Source organism: Vicugna pacos, chromosome 3, assembly GCF_048564905.1.
Source record: "Vicugna pacos chromosome 3, VicPac4, whole genome shotgun sequence".
In the NCBI taxonomy this organism is placed as follows: Eukaryota; Metazoa; Chordata; class Mammalia; order Artiodactyla; family Camelidae; genus Vicugna; species Vicugna pacos.
The window spans coordinates 89,851,164-89,872,289 of record NC_132989.1 but is presented as its reverse complement, the minus strand read 5'-3'; the positions used below and the strand labels follow the sequence as shown (position 1 = coordinate 89,872,289).

General features: G+C 35.2%; 1 long non-coding RNA gene across 1 annotated transcript in view; it reads left to right on the top strand.

The window, feature by feature from the left end:
- The window catches only part of LOC140689786 (uncharacterized), a 107,628-nt gene that overhangs the window by 1,636 nt on the left and 84,866 nt on the right, over positions 1-21,126 (top strand). The window contains exon 2 of the long non-coding RNA XR_012064896.1: positions 4,862-4,984. This is a non-coding gene — a long non-coding RNA (uncharacterized lncRNA). The remainder of the gene's footprint in view (positions 1-4,861; positions 4,985-21,126) is intronic.

Genomic DNA, 21,126 nt, shown 5'->3' with positions numbered 1-21,126 from the left:
AATATTTTTGGTGTTAAGACTATATTTGTCACAGCATCCAATGATGGGAAAGGAGAACCACAAATCTTCCTTAGAGATCTTTTCCCTGAAATGATTTGTATGTAACTTCAAAAAGGATACAAGATAACTAAAATGACTTTCTCCAAAGAAAAGTCTATTTGCAGAATAGAAAACATATAACTATACAAATATATTTAAATTGTGTTTTCAAAAACTTGTGATTGATGAAAAATAAAATGTTTTCAAAATTTGTAGACACCCACCTGATGCCCACGTTTCTTCCCCGAAGTCCAATCAAACGGTCATCTATGCTACATTTGAAAACCTTCACTGGTACAAGTTCAGGAACTCACATTTGCACTAAAGACTTCTAACTTAAAAAAAAAAAAATCTGTCCATAAATTATTACTTATGGCTTCTATACATTCATCTTTGCTTGGCCCTAATGAGTGCAATAATAAAAATAATAATAATTTTAATAGTACTCTATACATTTCAAAATACTTTCATACATTTTCCTTTGACATCATTTGATACACATCAGGCAGTGTCATGGTTAGTAACTCAAGCCCTAGAGTGTACAGACTTGAACTTAAAGCTCAACCTGTAACTTTGTGACCTTGGGCAAATTAGTAGATGTGTTAAACCTCATTTCTTCATCTGCAAAAATAGAAATAAAAATAGAAAAATCTCTAAAATATAATTATATAATTTTGGTGCAGTGGAATGCCTAATACATAGGTAATGTTTAATTAGAGTCAATTATTTTATTTTTATATTATTATCATTATTACAAATTCTTAGTCGTCCATCCAGTTTCACTTCCATAAATGAGACATGCCCAATTCTTTATATGATATAATTTTAATTCCTCTCATAATCTTTCCTGTACTTCTCTGAATTGACTTTAGTTTATCTGCTATTATTCTTTATGTGAGGCAAACAAATAACCCTCCCAAATTTTTGACATTATATTTTTTTTCTTAGTGCAGCCAAGAATACTTTTGATTATTAAGAAATTATGTAACATTTTGTCTAATTGTTTGCTCTCAAGATTGCAAGCTCCTTGAGCACTAGGTCATAATTTATTCTGCCTTTTACTTCAAAATCTCGCTCTAGGCAGGCTGATATGTGCTGGATGTTTCATAGTTTTCAAAATTAACTGTCAAGTAGAACAACTAAACTTTATTCACCTTGTACTGTTAGCTCTCCCTCAGTCTACAAAACCAATTGGTAAGTTTGTTTTTTTAACCTGTCGATTTTGATATTCGTTACTCTTAGATTATATCCATTTTTAAAGTTGACATTTATCTTTTAAACATTCATTATGGTCACTAAGGTTTTTCCTGTTTTGCAGCATCTACAGTTTTCAACATCACCTTTCAAGTAAATTTAAATAGAGTTGGCAATGAAATCTTACTGTATATCACTAGAAATTTCCCTCTAACCTAGTATAGATTATTTAGTTAATGATCTAATGTAAGAAGATATTTATCTACTGTCCTCAAACCTATATTGTTCCATTTTGAAACTTTTTCAACTGTCATTTGAATACTTTATTGAGGGGAAAGTGATAAAACATGAAGTTGGAAAGTTGAGTGAAATGAAATAAAACTTTTTAAAATTAAAACATCAAACATTTTAACTTTATCCCATCGAGAAGGGGAAGTTCTTTAAAAATTTAAGCCTGAAAATTACTTGGTCACATTTGTTTTTAGAAATATAATTCTACTGGTAATGTGAAACACATATCAGAAAATCATGAGACTGCAGGTTCACAAAATATTTAGTAGATTTAAAATAGTAGTTGAGAAAAGAGTACATGTGAACTGGAACGTAATGTTGCTGATTTCTTTCTAATTATTCATGAAATATCCTGTAAGAAATATGTCCAGAATTCAGTGATACAGTAAAGAATATAAAAAGACTGACAGCTATTCAAAGTGTCACTAAATTTAAAATATGGAAGATAAAGTATCTATCACAAATTACAAGTTGACAGTAAAAGTTTATTGAATAAATGAAGTTTAGAAAATCATGAGGATTATATGTTTAAAATTTATGAGATACTGAAACTATCACTTAAAGCTTGTATCAAATAAACCTGTATTACCAGTGATTGTCAGTTTTCCTTAGGAATTGCTTTAGTTTATTTGCTTTAAGTTTCTTAATTTTCCTTAAAACTTAAGTGTTTGGATGAATTTTTTTATCTGATATTTAATTACCTTTTTTATATCATCAAAATGTCTAGTATTACTCAAATCGAATAGTTCTAAGATTGAGTTAATTTAAAAACTGTAATAGATCTCTTAACTTGGTATTATCCTCCATGAACATGTAGTATTCACTATGAGACCACCATAGAGAAAAACAAATGTATGAAACTAGAAAAGTATATAATTCATACATCTAGTCACTATTGATATTGATATGGGTAAAATTATGACTATAACATAATTTTAAACATTATCTAATTTATCTGTGCCATATTTTTATAATGTTAGTGGTTTTCTTTCGCAAACTAACAAAAACAAAACCTTAATAAATTATTGACTGAATTGTTTCAGCTCTGTCGGAGAATAGTATTGAATCTTAAAGACAAGAAAAGTGGAGAGGGACTAAGGAGACATAAAAAAAGAGGTTAAAAGTTAAGAAAATGGGGACTGTGAGGAAAGGTGTATAAGTTAGTGCTGCTGAACAAACTTGAAAACCATGACAAAAAATGGCAGCCATTTTTTTCACTCCAGTGTCTGTAAGTCATCTGAGGTTGAGCTGATCTGGTCTGGGGTTGGTGAGGCTGGGCTGTAAGGGTTCAGGCCTATTCTGTATACTTCTCACCCTTTTTGAACTAGTTAGCTTAGTTTAGGTATGCTCTGATGATGACACCAGAAGCTCAACACGTAAAAGAGCCTTGTCACTTCTGCCCATGGTTCACTGGCCAGAGCAAGCCATCTGACTGAGCTGAGTCATGGAGTATGGAAACACAGTGCCTTTAGTGGGAGCAACTGCAAAGTGACATGTCTAAGTGTGTCAATTAGGGAAGGAAGAAGTATCAGCGCCAATAATTCATCCACCATAAGAAGTTAATTGGAGGTCTTATTGTAAAACTTGGAGAGGAAAGAGTCATGGGCAACCAAGTTCAAATTCAGCTAACTCTTAATCCTAGACAAATTTCTTAAAAAGTTCCTGAGAATTATGCAAACAGCATGAACTGTGTGAACTCTGTGGACACTGACCTGAGCTATGTAGTCCTGCTGCCTTCTGAAACCCTCTCTAATGCCTCTGCAGGCCTCAAGAGCTGCTAAAAGAGGTGCAGGGTCACTAAGAAATCAGGCAAAATAGACTTAAAGCTTAAGTTAGCATCAATGCTTCCTTTACTCCATAATGACTCGATAGTGGGAAACTGACCACGTCACATTTGATTCTGTAGCTCCCTGTCGCAGGCTTACGTCCTTGGGCTTTCTTGCTGTTAGATGAAAAGTGTCTAAACTTCCTTAAATTTTATTCAAGCAGGCTACTCACCTGGAAATGAGCCTTCTATCTTCCGTTTATAGCTTATCACAAGGGGAGGGGAAAAGGGAGAGTAAGACTAGAAGGCAAGTAGAACTTTGTGAAGTTAGATACATCAGTTTTTAAGTGTCTTATTTCCACTTGCAAGTGCTTTTTTCATGCCTGTCCTCTACGCGCCCAGAAGAAGATCTCGTATTTCAAAGGAATACCAGTTGTTAAGATAAAATTTGTTCTCTAGCTGTTTATATTCCATTCACATAACTACATCACAGAAAGGCAGTGTTGGGATTAAGGAGCCTTCTCTTATGCTGGAGTGTCTGCTGGTGGTGCCGTTTCCATTCGCACGGCCTCAGGACTGGTATTGGTCACTCATTTAGTTCACGTCTGGAGCCCAGAAAAAAATCACTCATGGTCTCCAAAATTCCCTGCTTTGGCCACTGAAAATCAGAATTGTGGATATGTGTAATAAACCAGAACTAATCTGATGTATAAATAAAGTGTTTTTATTGATCTATCGGATGCTTGAACATCTGGAGGAGAAAAAGGCAACCCAGAAGCAAGGGAAGTAAGCTAAGCCCCTGGCATTATCACCCTAGGCAGGATTTTTTTCCCCTTCTATGATGCTTCAGTGCTTATGTTTCCCTTGAAAGTAGAGAAATAAAACCTTCTTTCTTTGTATAAATTAACCAAGCTTCTTTCTAATTATCTACAACTCAGATGTCTAGTGAAGGTAAAAAAGAGGGAGAGTAATAGTCATGGAACAGCCGTCATTCTTCCTGGAGACCAGCTAAAGCTCAGATTGCACATTGAAGTGCGTTTCATTTTTCATCAAAACGCGTACTTTAGGGGGAAAATTAAAACTAGCGACAGACAGTACTCCTAACATCCTGTTTTCTTGTGTTAAAATGGAATTTATAGTTTGGAGGAGTGAATGAGTAGGTTGGTTGCATTTTCATTTGTTAATGTGTCAGAATGTTACATAGAAAAATGTGTTAATATATTGTCACTTTATCCGGCAGTAACAAGTACTCCTGTATTTATTGTGGCAGGGCTACATACTCAGTTCCATTAGGGCCAGGAACTGTTTGTTTACATATTAGTGGTGGGTGACTGACTCCTTAGTCATGCTTAAATGGAGCTGAGACCCTGTGTCTGAAGACCCAGTGCCATCCAGCTTTTTAAATCAAACCAGTGCAGAAAGGAGTAGTAACTATGTAATAACAGTAATAACAGCACATTTCTGTCAACTGTTTATTATGTGACAGGAACCATGCTGAGTGCTTTTCATTCATTCAGTCTTCATCATCCTCCTGGGTTAGGTCTGGACATTATTCCTATTATCTATTTACAGGTGAGAATGTTGGATCTCAGACAAATGGTCTACTTTACCCAACATAACATAGCATACAGGCAGTGAGGTGCTGAGCCTCCAGAATCATGCTTCCAACCATTATGCTATCCTGCCTCTGAGAAGGTAAGAATCTAAAATTACTTTCACTGGAATATGGCTCAGATATAGTGTTGCTCAGTGCATATAGCTGGATTCACATTTTAGTTTCACGATAGGTATTTATAGCTCCTTTTTAGTTCTAAATCCCAAACTAAAACTTGAGTTCTGAAAAGCTGCCTGTTCCTGACAAGTTGTCCGTTTGCCTTTGGAGTCCCCCTTAGTAGACATTGCATTCCTGGCCACTGGCCTGAAAGGAGCTCCAGGTGGCCTCCTTTTAGCATATTTTAACTGGAGTGATTGGCCACACCCACAGAGCAAGCTCTCCTGTCTGGCCCATGTCCTGTGGTTTTCTCCCTTTTCTAAGACAACCATTTAAGTTCTCTTGCTATCTCATGTCTGAGCCCATCTGAATTGCAAAAGAAATATATCTTCCACGAGTCATCTACTCTCATTGTTGCTTATCACCGTAAGAAGCACCTTAAGAGAGGTGATTAGAATAACTGTCGTCAGTTCTATCCTGGATTAAATCTGTGACATCTTTCTTACCGTGACATTATACCTAACGGCTAAAGTTCTAAATTCATTACCCAAAACACTAGCAGGTCTTGATCCTTCATTTGGTGTCACAAGTTGTTATTCATAATAAGATAAAGGTTGTGAGTGATTTGCTTTTTATTTTATATATTAGGACATAGTCAGTGTTTCGCTACACTAACATTATTTTTATTCATTTGAATTCCGATATGTTTTCTTAAGATGGATTGAGAAATGGTGGCATGACAGCTAGCAAATCAGAAATTATACCTCACTGTCACCTCTCTCAGTTGTATCTTCCAGAGATCATATGGTATATCACCTCTATATAGGCTTGGTATGCATGTCTACCAATTGATCATGTCTGTTTATTTCCCCCTGGAAAATAGATCAGAGAGAGTGTATTGGCTGACGTGATCAGTTTCCCAATGTTTCACCAAGTAGTTGAACAACTTTTTCTTTGTGATGCTAGATGGCACTACTCATCAAGATTTTGTTTTTCACAGCTGAATTTCTTATTATAAAAGTTGTAAATAGGCATATGAAATAAAATTTAATCCTGAAATTTGATAATTAGGTGTTAATTATAAGCTTTCAGAGCAAACTTTCCCTTGAAAGTTAAAATCTTTCAAATGAAAGAAATTATAAGTGACATGTAAAGAAAATAAGAGGAAAAGAGCAACAGAACAAACATTTTGGTTTCATACTTCGGTTTAAAAATTAAAGTGCATTTATTTGATTGGTGGTTGGCAAAAAAAAAAAAAGCCTCAATATTGAGGAAGCAGTTATTCAAAAGAAAACTAAAAACAATTATTAGTCTTTAGAATTTCATGCTCTTAGACATGATGCTAGTGTTTTAACTACACTGAAATTATTTCTTAAATGAGTGTTGTCAAATATCCTTTCTCTTAAAGCCTTTAGTCTGTAATAGAAGCTTCAACTTTCTCTTATCTTTCTGAGGTTTCACTGTATGAAACATATGTTTCAGGTAACATATTGTTAGAGGTTTCTGTAAATGAGTATGATTTTTGGTAAGTGGCAAGAGGTTTGCCACCAAGGACAATGTAAAATCTGTGCCAAAGAAATGCAGAACCCCAAAGTTCTTCCTATGCCATGTAAAGATTTGTGTCTTAAATGCATTCATCCAGTGTCACTGTCTGTTCCTTCTCTATGTTTAGTTAGTATCAAATACCAGTCTTTTGTTTATTGTATAGCAAGCTTACAAAGAAAAGGCAAATTCTTAGCCATTTATATAGACATTTGAATACCATGTCTGAACGTTTGGATCGTCCAAATGGAACCTACAGCATCCTGACCATTAGCTGGGTCACTAGCTAGGGGCTGAGGGCCTCACCTGAGTAATTCGAGAATCCCTTCAATCTGGCCCTTTGATTTGGCTTTCACAGGCCAGTACTTTTTATTTCTTCTCATCTGTCTGCTATCATGTTAACAAGCCAAGGAGAATCTCTGTAGCTCATTGACAACATCATAAAATGAGATTAGAATTTCACCAGCCAAAGAATGCCTTATTTTAGGGCTTTAGGCTTAAGACTAATGTTTGTATGTTCTTTGGTGATCAAAAAAGGAAAAAAAAAAAAGCCAAACAAATAAACAAGTAAAACCATAATGGCTGCCTATCAGCACATCTTATTCAAGTCAGCTGAGCCTGATTGAAAACCCAGATAAGTTTCAAACCAAAACAACATAGCATCTTTCATGTCACTGACATAATATTACCAGTAAGCTCACCCCAATGTTGTTTTTTGTACCACTAATAACTTTTATCCAATTTACATTTTGTTAATATGACCCCTGGTTCAAGAAAAGTCAGTTGATGCTGGGAGCTGCTGGAAATGCTGCTTCATTTGAGGAGTTTAGAACAAATAGGTGGGATGTGTGATCTCTGATTCCCTGAGGCAGATATTATATTAAATATCTCATGGCTACTGGAGATTCTGGCAACTTCTAAAGGTATTTTGAAAAGATATTTTGAACTAACATAAATGAAACTTTCAAAAAAAATTGAAAGGAGGACAGTGTTGTTTATTGTGCAAGAACAATCAAGTACACTTAATGGAACATTGTGACAAAGAGCCACAAATTAATATCTAATCTCAAATACATGCAAAGCTTTTATCCTCCTAAGTAGGCTAACCAAAAAGACTAAAACAAATTGTCTTAATTGTATTTATATTTTCAAGCCACATTTTCCGTATACAATTAAGTTATTTAAAACTCTGCATTTGAAGTACTTGTCTTTAATAATAAGGTCTGGGTTTATTTGATTAAAATGTGATTTGGCATGGTTACATGTCTAACATTTTAATTAAGGAAATTGCATTTGCTTTCTTGATATTTGGCTATAGTCTAACCAGTTGTTTTATCAGTTACACATGACATATAAACACGTTTTGCAAATTAGTTCACTGGTTATTCCTTATCCTGCAAAATTTAGATGGCAGAAAGATATATAGTATATGTAAATAATATATGTGTGTATTAGCTTGCATGCAGTAGAAAGTTAGGTAAATAAAACTACTTTAATGTGCTCTATTCATTATTAATCAGTGAAACTCAAGAACTTAAATAGCCCAGGCCATTTTAGCAGGAATAAAGATGTTTTTAAAAAGCAGCAGTCCTGTAACAAATCCTATTTCTCAGCTCTACTAATTGCTCTCTTTGCATTTAAATCCTTGCTAGTGCTGAAAGGTAAAAGCAAGCTAAGAAGCTGCATGACTGAGAAACCCAAACAACTCTTAAAAAATTTTTCCTTTCCAGTCCTGTGCCTTGAGAGTTTGCCATCTGGATTGCATACTGTATTCAGTGCTTTAGCCCTTGACGTTTTTAGACAATAGCACTGTAGCATTTCAGCATGTTGTGTCATGATAAAATAAATGTTCTGTGCATTGAATTATGCAGGTATATATTTAAAACCCTTCATGTGCCCAAAGGACATAGTGAGGACAGGTACTTGCCAATTTGGTTTTGATATACCAACATTTTGATGAGGCATAATGTGTGTATTATCAGCTCTGCATTCATTGATATTTTTAGGGGAGTATATTTCAGAGATAAATACGTCAAATTGTATATTGCTTTGGGCTTTCTCAAGGTTAATTAGTATCCAAGTGACTAAGATGTTTTACTCCTCTTTAATACTTTCATCCCAGGGTGATGTTTGCCTCAGGTTGCACTGTTTTTGATTAACTCTACGTGATAATGAAAACCATGAGACTAGCCTCGTGTAGGAGTTCCTTTTATTCTGACGTTACATATAAAGCTGAGGACGTCTTCCAATATTTAGCACTAAACTTCTCCTTTCTGCACCTAGACCTCAAACCAATTATGAAAGTGTGAGGAATGATTTTATCTAAAGTCATTACTGTTTTGTCTAACTGAAGAGTTCAACTATTTTTACTGGGGTGAAAAAAAGTACATTCTAATGAGGGTTCAAGGCAATTTTTGTGCTCTCCCAGGACAGGCAGGGAGTCAGATGAGCAATCTCACATAGAAGATTGAGACAAATGGGCTGACGCCTCCTCTATTGTCATAAAGTGTATGTTTTGAGCTAATCAGTAATGACTATTGGTATTTCCTCCACGATATGAATTGAACAACATTGTGAAAAAAAGGAAATTCCCGTTTCTTTTATTTTACTTCTGTTTCGGTGAGCTCATTGTGATGCTGCTTTTTATCAAGTGAAATGTATAATGGGCTCAGAATGCAAGTTCATCTGTAGACATAATCCGTGAGAAATGGACTTATCTAGAGACGACTATAATCTCTCCACCTTTCAATTTACTCTTTGTTAAGTTATGTCTGAATCCAAAAGGGAAAGATAATTCATAAACCAATTTGTATCATTATTACGCTTTCAGGAAGTTAACACTGTATCATACATTAGCTTTGACTCAATTTTCTTCAGCATTAACTGAAGCAATTAAAAAATTCAACTGAGATATAACTGACATATAATAGTACACTACCAGTTTCAGGTGTACAATATAACAACATACTGATTTGATGTCTGTGTATGTATTGAAAAATGGTCACCACAATAAGTCTAGTTAACATCCATCACCACACGTACTTACACAAAAGCAGTTTTAATCAGTGAAAATATTTATATTCAGTGGGCTTGGATATAATAACCTGTGTGTTGTTTGATGTTTTTCGGGTTATAAAGTAGATTCAGTTTGCCTCCGTAAATGGAGGGTTTGTTAGATAGCAAGAGGAAAACGGTAAAGAGGTCTCAGGTGTCTCAACAAGGCATCACAGATAACCATAACATCTTTTTTTACCATTGAGTTAAAAAAAAAAATTAGGTTTCAGAGCTTGAGAGCAGGTCAAATGACTCAGTGGCAATTCTAGAGAGATTGTACTAATACTGGGCCACATTTCCATCTTTATTCATCCTGTTCACTCTATTCCCAACTAATCAGTATGTCTCCCTCTCTCATAAATGGGAAAAGAAGAGGTTCCAGTTAGTCTGGACAGTCACCTCCAGAGGAGGGATCCATTGGTCAGAGCCCACTTCACAGCCTTCCCGCAGGATGACTGCTTTATTTCCCATGTCCATTCCAATTAGTTGTAGTCCAGGCAGGCCACACAGGGTAAATTAGAAAAAAAAAATGCAATTCAGGCATAACAAACATCAGACTGGGGTTATGAGCATGGCAGTGAGTCTGAGACTTCTCACAAGACTGCTGTGTAACTAGCAGATAAGTTGTGTGGCCTGGCCATGCGTTTGGATCCAGAGAAAAGAAATGCTTGTTTTGTATCATTGTAATTTCACTATCTGAGTTTCTCCAAGTACGTAAATTTTAAATTGATAACTAAAAAATAGCTGTATGAACGAAATAATATGTAATAAATGAGAGTACGTACAATGTGATATAAGAGTGCTAAAATTGGTTTCATACTGAAAGGCAATTGGAATAGTCCCCTGTACTCATCAGCTAAGTGCTATAAACTACTTCATCATTAATTGCTGAGCGCTTCTAATGAAAATTGACAAAGGCCCGAATAGTTGGATCTTTTAATTTCCTCAAGGAAATACATTTGAAAGAAATTGAATTATGATTGAAGGAGCTAATTCCAGCAATTAAGTGGTTATTTAAAGGATGATTTCCTACATAGCACAGCAAATGGAACATTTTTCAAAAGGAAGAAAAGTCATGAAAATGCTTGCAGGCACAAAAGAATAATAAATTTTTAAACTACAAAGCTAATAAACTAGATAAACTGGTGTCATGCTAAAGAAACCCATCCTGGTTCATTAAAGTGTAACATCTGAAACCACTAAGCGATCTGTCCCTTTCCACTACTGCAGCACAAAGGTGCTAAATTACAGGCATCAGATTAACTCCTCATTCATTTAGGCTAAGCTTTGCTTGAAATGCACCATACGTGTTCAAAGAAAGTGTTTTCCTTGAACAGTGTTTGTGAAAACTCTGACTTTATGTATATGTAGATATGTACACACATAATCTTAGTACAGACTTTCTTTTTTTAAAATTGAAGTATAGTTGGTTTAGTTTATTATCTTAGTTTCAGGTATACCACAAAGTGATTCGATGATATATATATATTTTTTCAGATTATTTTCCACTATGGGTTACTATAAGCTATTGAATACAGTTTCACAGATTTTCTTTTAATAAGATTATCTTAAGAGGGAAATCAGCTCTACCAGCTTTTGTCAAATAAAAGTTAACACTCACTGATATTGTTCATGAGACCAGGATTCAGTAGATATACTACTGCTACTATTGTCAGTAATACTGAAAACTCGTAACTCAGAGTGATCATTGACCAATTTACCTTTGGCTTCTTTTGTGTAAAAATACATTGGAAGAATTAGTATTTGGAGATATTTGCCACCAATCTAGCACTGGTATTAAAAAAACTGAAGTACTCAGACCAATAATTTGGTACCTATTTAATTTTCCCACATTAATCATGGATTAATAAATAGCAGCTTCTGCTTTATGCACATGGCATATTTAGGTCTATTCTAATTTAATATTATTTTAAAAAACATTACACTTTTGAATAATTTAGCTAAAGAGTTTTAGTTTTTGCTGCATTGTTGAAATTAAATGTTATTTTAAAGCTGTATTGGATTTGCCATTTTACATGAATTGATTTCTTTAAATTTTAATCTTTGGACCATAAGCATATAAAATGAGAACACTCCATGGGTAAGACATGATATATAATGTTAATATGGGGAGTATGTTCTTTAGAAAATACTTATTATTTAGGAAAATCTTTGAAAATAATGACAAAAAAGAAGAAATGTATTTTTCTATTTATTGGAATTATTTCTTTCCACAAAGATAGTTCTCTAAACTGTTTTGACTTGCTGTCCAGCACGTCTGTTAGAATTTTTTGCAAGAGTGGAAATGCTCTGTGCCTTTATGCCCCTAAACACCAGCCACTAGGCATCTGTGATTTGGGGGCACTTGGAATATCGCTAGTTCAAATGAGGAACTAAATTTTTCATTTATTTATTTCAATGAATTTAAATTTGAGTAATACATGGCTAGTGGCTACCCTATTGGACAACACAGTATTAAGTGTCAGTTCAGGGAAATGCGCAATGTTCTTAGCACTTACTTTATTACCAGGAAAAGTGAGATTCTATGTTTTTTTCCAAATCAAATAAACATTTGGAAACCCAAAAATTAAGTATGAGGAAACAGTCTAAGTAATGTAAGAGAACTTCAACCAGGTTATTTTGGCCATTTAGTGACTTTTTGTGTCAGAGACAAAATTTGTAAGTCCTGAAGAGGAAAATGGTGTCTGTAATTCCCATGGCACGTCTCTAAGGCACTGCCAGGTGCACTTTAACTTGCTCTTTGAATGCGTGGGCGACGCCTTTGGAAACAAATAAATATGCAAAGTAGGTTACTATCAGCTGACTGTGCAACATGAAATCTGATACCCCAAGGAGGATTATTCAATGACGCACTTGGTTCTAAACAACAAACTACATTTTGAAAAAGAAACAAAACAGAAATCTACTTATATCCGTACCCAGTCACGTGAAATTAAGTGTTTCTAAATGTTCTGTCTTTATGCCAGTGTGTTAATTCACTAACTTCAGAATAATAATTCAGTGTCATTATGTTACCACCAATTTTCAAATCACTGTCTTAATATTAACTCCTTCTATACCTGATTGCTTCTCTTACTTTTTCTTTTCTCTCTGTTTTCTCTCCAGAGTGCTTATTTTGTGTACAAGCCCTGAGTAGCCTTTCTCTCTGAATACGTTACTGCTCCCTGGTTTCCAGTTAAGGCTCCTAGCTTCTGTGTTTCTAATCAGGGCCTCCATTAAGCAGTCACAGAGGTTATTGTTTGGTTATGTTTGTAGTTAGTAGCTCTTAGCTTTATCTACTTAGCAGTGGTTTACAAATTCCTGCTAATGCTAAATTAGAACAGTAATTTCTGGTGGCTTCTACTTTTATTTTCCCTTTCTCCTCCCCCTGTTGCAAATCAGAGATGGAGGAGGGGAAAACACTGCGAGATGAAAAGCTTTACCATACCCACCCTGTAGGACAGTGGATAAGGAAGATCACAGTTGTTTGGCTTGGGATCTGGATCTTATTAATGTCACCAGGCTTCTCCAATCCTCAGTGGTAGAAATCTGGATTCTTCCTGCTGTTAGCAGGCCTTCACATGAACTGTAGTTCACTAAACTTTCTGTAACTAAATAAACTCAGGGTTGCTGAAACTTTCCTCTCTCCTTTAAAAAGTCCAGCAAATAGAGTAGTGTTGGTATCACAACACCATGCAGCTGCCTGATGTCCCCAAACTGACATATGCTAAAACGTGTCAGTTGGGCTGTCCCTTCTTGTGGCCATAACCTGCCTTCCTAAATTTGGAGTTTAAAATGTGCAGCTTGTGAAGCACTAGAAGAAAATGGGTGTGCAGTAATGTATTTTCGGCCTTGTGCTCTCTCTTGCAGAAACAGAGCAAATTTATGCTTTTGCAATATAGTTGATGCCCCCAGATATTCTAAGGACAAATAATAAATCAGAAGAAAAAAGTAGAAGGGATGTTAAATGTTATATATGAGGAATGAACTTTTAATTATTCTCTCATGAAACATTTGGGGTAGTAATAAAAATACACTTGCCCCTTGAACATCCTGGGGGTTAGAGGCCAGATCCTCCGAGCAGGGGAACTCTCTGTATGCTTTATAGTCTGTCCTCAGTATCCATGATTCCTCCATATCTGAGGTTCCACATCTTCAGATTCAGTCACTGCAAATTGAGTAATAATATCTGAGTAATAGTATTACAAATAGTAATACAAATTGAGTAATAGTATTTACTATTATATTTATACATTTTATTTACATTATATTTTTGGCCCAGAGCTGAAATAGCATCCAAACTGGGTGTAAATACATACACACAGTGGAATGCAGTACATCATAATGATCTCAAGCAGTACTGATGGGGAAATGAGCAATTTGAATACATCTTTTAAAATGAGAAACAAGTAAGATAATAGGCTGAGAAAAATTATTAAGTGCTCTGTTGGTTACTGAAATTCCATCATCATAGCAGATTTGGGGCCTTAGAGAATTATTGTTCTTCACATTTTAGTGAGTTACTGCAACTGATAGCAATTACTTAAAAAATAAATCTGCCTTGGTATCTGCCAAATTGGCCCCAGAATAGTCTTGTGAAAATGTTGGCTTTACAAAAACAAAAGTTTAGGGGAGAAGGGTCAATCTAGCTTTCTCCCTCTTCGACAAAAAGATTTGGCTCCCTAAATTCACCAACATGCAAAATAGGATAAAGGGCCTCCCATTCCTGGAGCATCATATAAATTGGGAGGAGCTTGAACTGATCAGAAAAGTGCCCGCTTCTCAATTAGTGTTATCTCTAGAACTTTCGATTCCTATGGCAACGTAAGCACCTGGTGTCCACTGGTGGTGTAGCCATTTGTAAACCCCAATTTCTGTGGAATAAGGAGGTGGGGATGGGAGTGGCTATATTCTGCCTGCTGGAGGTACATAAATATAAAGGCGGGAGTAAACACCTATTTGCCTACATAGGAAACTCTAGAGATGAGAACACAGCGTGGTCAGTAGGTCTGCCTCGGCACATGTCAGTCTCTGCAGGAAATGCCCAAGGAAGTGAAAGTTTGTGCAGAATTCTGCAGGGTGGTAATGAGAATTTTCCTTTTTTTCCCCACAAGTTGCTTATGACTTCATTACTCACTATTTTTCAGTGTATTTACTATATCTGCTTTATCACTGACTTTACTTCTATCAGGGATCCCAGAGAGCGGACATTTGCTCCTTGCTGGGGGAGAGAAGGTAAAAATGTGGGAATGTAGATTTTTCAGGAGCATTTTGCAAATTTAGAGCCTAGGAAACTCTCTTCTTGTCTTAGGTCTTTTATGCACCCTCTGCAAACATACTGTCTGGTTGTCTCATGGGCAGTTGGTGAAGCAAACACATATATTCAAACTGAAGAAATGGCTTAATGATAGTTTTCCTTCCATTCTCTATTTTCTCCCAACTGGCTTTTTCTTTTCAAACTCTTGCTTAGTTAGTTGCCCTGCCATCTATTCATACTCAGTCATTAAATGAGACACTTAAGAGGTTTCTTGATTTCTTCCCCTTCCATGTCCTCTTCTCAGTCAATTACCAATTCTTGACTATTTTACCACGCAACTGTTTCTCAAATATATTCTTTCTTTTCCAACCTCATTTTATTATTTGTCATTTTATATGGTCTTCTGTTCCAATATCTTTACTCAGTCTTTATACTTTTGAACAACACAGTAACAGTATTTTTGTCTTGAATCTCCACACACATCTACACATGTGTGTGTGGCCTGGGAACACCAACTCATCTGCATCATGCTGTTTCTCATACCTGTTTCATTGCTCAAGCTCCTTTCTTTTGACCTAGAATTTTTCAGCATGCACTTTTCCTACCCTTTTTGCTGAGTAACCATGTCTCTTTGTTGAAGACTCATCACAATTTTGGATCTGTCCAAGAAATCTTGCTTATCTCAGGTTAAGTTAAGATCCCTCTCAATGCTCATGTAATAACCACTTCATATTCCATGTCATTTTAGAATTATTTCCATGCCTATCTCTCCCATTAACATGTGAACTTTTTGAGGGCAGAACCAATAAGTTATTCTAACATCTAGCAGAATCTGTGGCATATAATAGAAGTTTAGTACATTTGAATCAATAAATGGTTTCAAAGATAATGCTTTGAAGTGAGATTTTTTTTCTAGATCAAATTGGAAGTGTACTAGAATCCCAGCTTCCTAAGACATCATTGCTATGCATTTTAAAGAACATGTAATAGCCCTAAATCGAGCACTCCTAAAATAGCAAGCAGAAGCTGCCTTTAATCTCTCTCTTGATTCACTCTGTTGAACAGACTTGCTAGACTTTGAAAGTTACTCTGCTCTTCTTCAGGGTTCATTCCCTCTTTCTCCTGGCTCTCTCCAATCCCATTACCTAGCTTGGAGTCTCTTTTTTCCACTGTCAAGTCCCACAATTTCTCAAAGCCAGATCTGTCAGGTGTCAGTGAGTCATTTCCTTTCTGAGCACTCAGGATCTGAGTGCTCAAACACAGAAGTAGGTGGTCATGTCAAGGTATCTTGGCAGGCCCGTCTGCTAGCAGTAAAGCCCCTCGGCGGTGTTACCGCGCTCACAAAGCAGCGCGCCCCTGCTGCTGCTGCCTTCACAGACGTGCCCTGCACAGGCTCCTGTTTGTCCCACAAGTCTGTGAGATTGGCAGTCTGTTTCCTTAGATTCTACTTGCCTCTGGCACCGCAGTTTGGGTAACGCTGTGCCTAATCTGAAGTCATAAATAGAATTCTACTCCCTTCACCCTTTTCTTTCTATATAAAAATGAGAAAGTGAATCATTTACTGTGATTGGATATGCTATTATTTTCAGTCAAAGCACAACCTGGACCAGTTTTTGCACTGAAAGTCTTATTTTTTATTGTTGATGGAGAATTTTCATCCCCTGTCAAAGAGATTTGGAGACACATAAAATTACAAAATGGGAAATCAGGAAGGGAACCTTTGAACTTCCCTAGTTCAACAATTTTATTTGTAAATAGGAAAACTGAAACCTAGGAAGATTAAATGATATGCCCCAAATCATGAAACTGGTGACACAATCTGGCCTGGCTTTTGTAGCCTCCAATTTTTGGCCATTAAGGTTTTCATTATAATATATTGTCCTTCTAGTTGGGGGATATATTGGAGGAACATTGAAGGATAGAGATTCTCCAAATTGTGAATAAAGCCTGCTCTTAACACTGGCGTTGAGGCAAACAATTGAGAGATGACTGTCTAGATTCAAGCCCACTTTTTTAGCACAAGTCCCATGGAAGTTTCCTGTTTGTAAGATTCTTCTTCCTTCCTCTGTTTGTGTTCTGCTCAGACCTCTTGCTTCACTCAAACTAACTTAAATCTGCTTTCTTCTGATTTGTGCTTTAATTTATTTTATTTTATACTCCTTCCAAGGTGAAAATATATTTTCTAACACATTGATGTTATTTTAGGGTTTTTGCTTGTTTGTTTCTTTCTTTTTCACTTCTCACTTGCAATGTCTAACCAAATTTCTCTAAAAAGCTCTTTACTTGAAGGTGAGAATCACTTTCTTGTATCAAAACCAAACAATCCTGATTTCTTTCACTTTTTTTCCTATAGATGCTACCGTACACTTAGCATAGTATTTTAAGGTTTATTCATATTGTAGCATGTGTCAGAATTTCCTTCCTTTTTTAAGGATAAATAATATGCATTGGCAGTGCATGCCGTATTTTGTTCATCCATTTATTAGATGATGGACACTTGTCTTGCTAGTACCTTTTGGCTAATGTCAATAATGTTGCTATGAGGTGGGTATACACATATCTGTACAAGTCCTTGTTTTCAATTCTTTTACATATATACCCAGAAGTAGAATTGCTGGATCTTATGGTAATGCTACTTTTAAATTTTTTTCAGGAATTGCCATACTGTTTTCTGTAGCAGCTGTACCATTTTGCATTCCACTAGCAATCCACGAATTTTTCAGTTTCTTTTCAACATTATCAATGTTTATTACTTTGTTTTATTGTGGTCATCCTAATGGAAGTAAAGTGGTATCTCCTTTTGATTTATATTTCCCTAATTACTAGTGATGTTGAGTGTCATTTCACATGTTTACTGTCCATTTGCGTATCTTTTTATGAAGAAATGTATATTAAAGTCCTTTGGCCATTTTAAAACTGAGTTATATGTTCTTTTTATTGTTGAGTTGTAGCAGTTTATATATTTGGATGTATACATATTGTCTCATTCTGTGAGTTGCCTTTTCACTCTGCAATAGTGTCTTTTAATGAACAACAATTTTTAAATTTTAATGAAGTCAAGGTTATCTATTTTTTCTTTTGTTGCCCATGCTTTTGGTGTCATATCCAAGAAATCACTATCAAATCCAACATCATTAAGCTTTTCCCTTTGCTTTCTTCTAAGAGTTTTTATAGTCTTAGTTCTTACTTTTAAGTCTTTGATCCATTTTGAGTTAATTTTTGTGAAGTGTCTAAGGTAAGTGTTCAACGATTTTCTTTCACTTGTGGATATCCAGTTTTCCCAACATCATTTGTTGAAAAGTTGTCTTTCACCCATTGAATGATCTTGGCATCCTTGTTCAAAATCTTTTGATCATATATATGAGGATTTATTTCTGGTCTTTTTATATTGGTCTATTTATCTGTCTTTATGCCAGTACCACATTGTTTTGATCACTGTAGCTTTGTAGCAAGTGACACCTCCAATTTTGTTCTTCCTTTTCAAGATTGTTTTCCCTATTCAGGTCCCTTGAGATTGCATATAAATTTTAGCATAGATTTTTCTATTTCTTCAAAAATGTCGTTGGGATTTTGATAGGATTTGCATTAAATCTATAGATTGCTTTGGATAGTATAGATCACAGTATTAAGTCTTTCAATTATAAATATAGGATGCTTTTCTATTTATTTGTATCTTTTTAAAATTTCTTTCAACAATGCATTGTAGTTTGAAGTGTATAAGTCTTTCACCTCATTGGTTAAATTTATTCCTAAGTACTTTATTCTTTTTGATGCCACTGTGAACTGACTTGTTTTCTTAACTTTTATATTGTTCATTGTTAGTATATAGAATTGCAAATGATTTTTGTGTGTTGATTTTGTATGCTGCAATTTTGCTGAGTTCATTTATTAGTTCTAACAGGTTTTTTTTTTGCATGCAGAATTTTGAGAGTTTTCTACACATCTGAGAACAGAGAAAATTTTACTTCTTTCTTTTCAATTTGGACGCCTTTTATTTATTTTTCTTAACTGATTGCTAGGACTTGTAGTGCTATGTTGAACAGAAATGGCAAAAGTGGACATCTCTGCCTTGATGACGATCTTAGAGGAAAAGTTTTCAGTCTTTCACTGTTGAGTATAATATTATTTGTGTTATTATTTTATGGCTCAATCTCTTTCAAATATGAGATCATATGATGGTATTTTCTTTTCCTTTAAGACATTCTTTTGTTCGAGAAGTAACTTAGAAAGAGTCCTCTCTCTTGGTGTGTAGCCATCTCACAGGACATAGTACGAGCACATCTGGGTGTGTGTGCTTCATTACTGTTTCTCCGTCTTGTTGATACTCCCTTTACCACCTTCCCCAGCCTAACTAATCCCCACATGTCCTTAGCTCACCGCCATTCCCTTCTCTTGGGTCAAAATGGGAGTCTCGTTTGCCTCCTTCGAATGATTTCACTCTATTATTTGGCCACACTTCAGATCTAAATACTCAGTTTATGTGGGATTGATTTGTTCTTATTGGTATGCAGTAAAAGTAACTTAGCACCTTGGTTCTCTCTCTTCAGTTAGATTAAGTTTTGTTGCTGTGGTGAATTCAGTTCTTTGCAACAGTGGGTTCTAGTAAATGTTGCCTGAAGACTGGCTGAAGCCTGTGAAGTAATTTCATTATCACAGCAATCACATCTCAACAGTCACTAACACATGCAGCTACTTAGGACAGTAGCATTTCACAGCTGCTAATAAGTTCTGTGAGAAAGTACAGCTGTTGACTATCATGGAGGATAACAAAAACATTCTGGCAAGAGCAGGACGCAGGGAAAAGAGCAAGTGCATGGGAAAGAAAATACAGATCTGCTTCTAATTTTAGAAGTATTTTAAAGAAAATATAACTGCATAACATTACTTTTTTTAAAAGCAGCAATTGCAACAAAAACTGGGTTTTACTTAATGTCTGAAATGACTTCTCATATTTATTTTTAATCTAAATCACAAAAATGTCATAAAATAAGTTAGAACTGAAATAGAAGACTTCAAGTGGAGCTAAATTTGTATACTATTTAAAGTTATAGGATCAGAGCATCACAACCTCAACATATTTTCTCAAAAAAGAAAAAAAAAAGACAAAGTTTTTTCAGGTCACCGTTGAAAATTAACTCAAAATGATATATAAAATTCCAGTCTGGATTTCCTTTTGGTAATACAGTAACCAATACAATGAATATCTAATTTCTTTTAAAAAGATGAACTAGCACCTAATTTGAGCCAATTCATTCTAATTTAAGGAAAGTCAAGAATCAGTAGCTGTAAAACAATGGCAGTTACTCTCTGATATTATTTTTGCATTCAGTAAAGCCTCTAACCACGTATTTCTAAGGAAAATAAAAGGGAAAATAGTCTGGAAATAATAGGGAGAAATCCAAGTGACCTGAACATTTTTATTCTTCCAATTTTATTGAGATATAGCTGACAGACAGCATGGTATGAGTTTAAGGTGTACACCATAATGATTTGACTTGCATCCATCATGAAATGATTATTACAATATGTTTTAATGAACATCCATCCTCTCATATAGATACAAAGTTAAAGAAATAGAAAAAGCATTTTTCCTTGTGATGAGAACTCTTAGAATTTACTGTCTTAACAACTTTCATATAAATACATAGCAATATTAATTATATTTATCATTTTGTACATTGTATCCCTAGTACTTATTTATCTTATAATTGGGAGTTTGTACATTTTTGCTGCCTTCATCCAGTTGCCTCTTCCCTTATTCCCAGCTTCTGGTAACCACAAATCTGAACTCTTTTTCTATGAGTTTGTTTTTGAAGTATAGTTGATGTACAACACTATGTTAGTTCCTGTTACACAACATAGTGATTCAGTGTTTCTATATATTTCAAAGGATCATAAGAAATCCAGTTATAATATGTCATCATACAAAGATATTACATAGTTATTGACTGTATTCCCCACACCGTAAGTTTCACACCCATGACTCATTTATTTTGCAACTGGAAGTTTGTACCTCTTAATTCCCAGTCATCTGTTTCCCCATCCCCTCTACCTCGCACCCTTCTGGCAACTACTAGTTTGTTTTCTATATCTGTGAGTCTGTTTCTGTTTTGTTATGTTAGTCAGTTTTGTTTTTTTAGAGTCCACATGTAAGTGAAATTACACAGTATTTGACTTTCTCTGTCTGACTTATTTCACCTAGCATAATAGGTCTATCTATGTTGTGGCAAATGGCAACATTTCATTCTTTTCTATGGCTGAGTAATATCCATT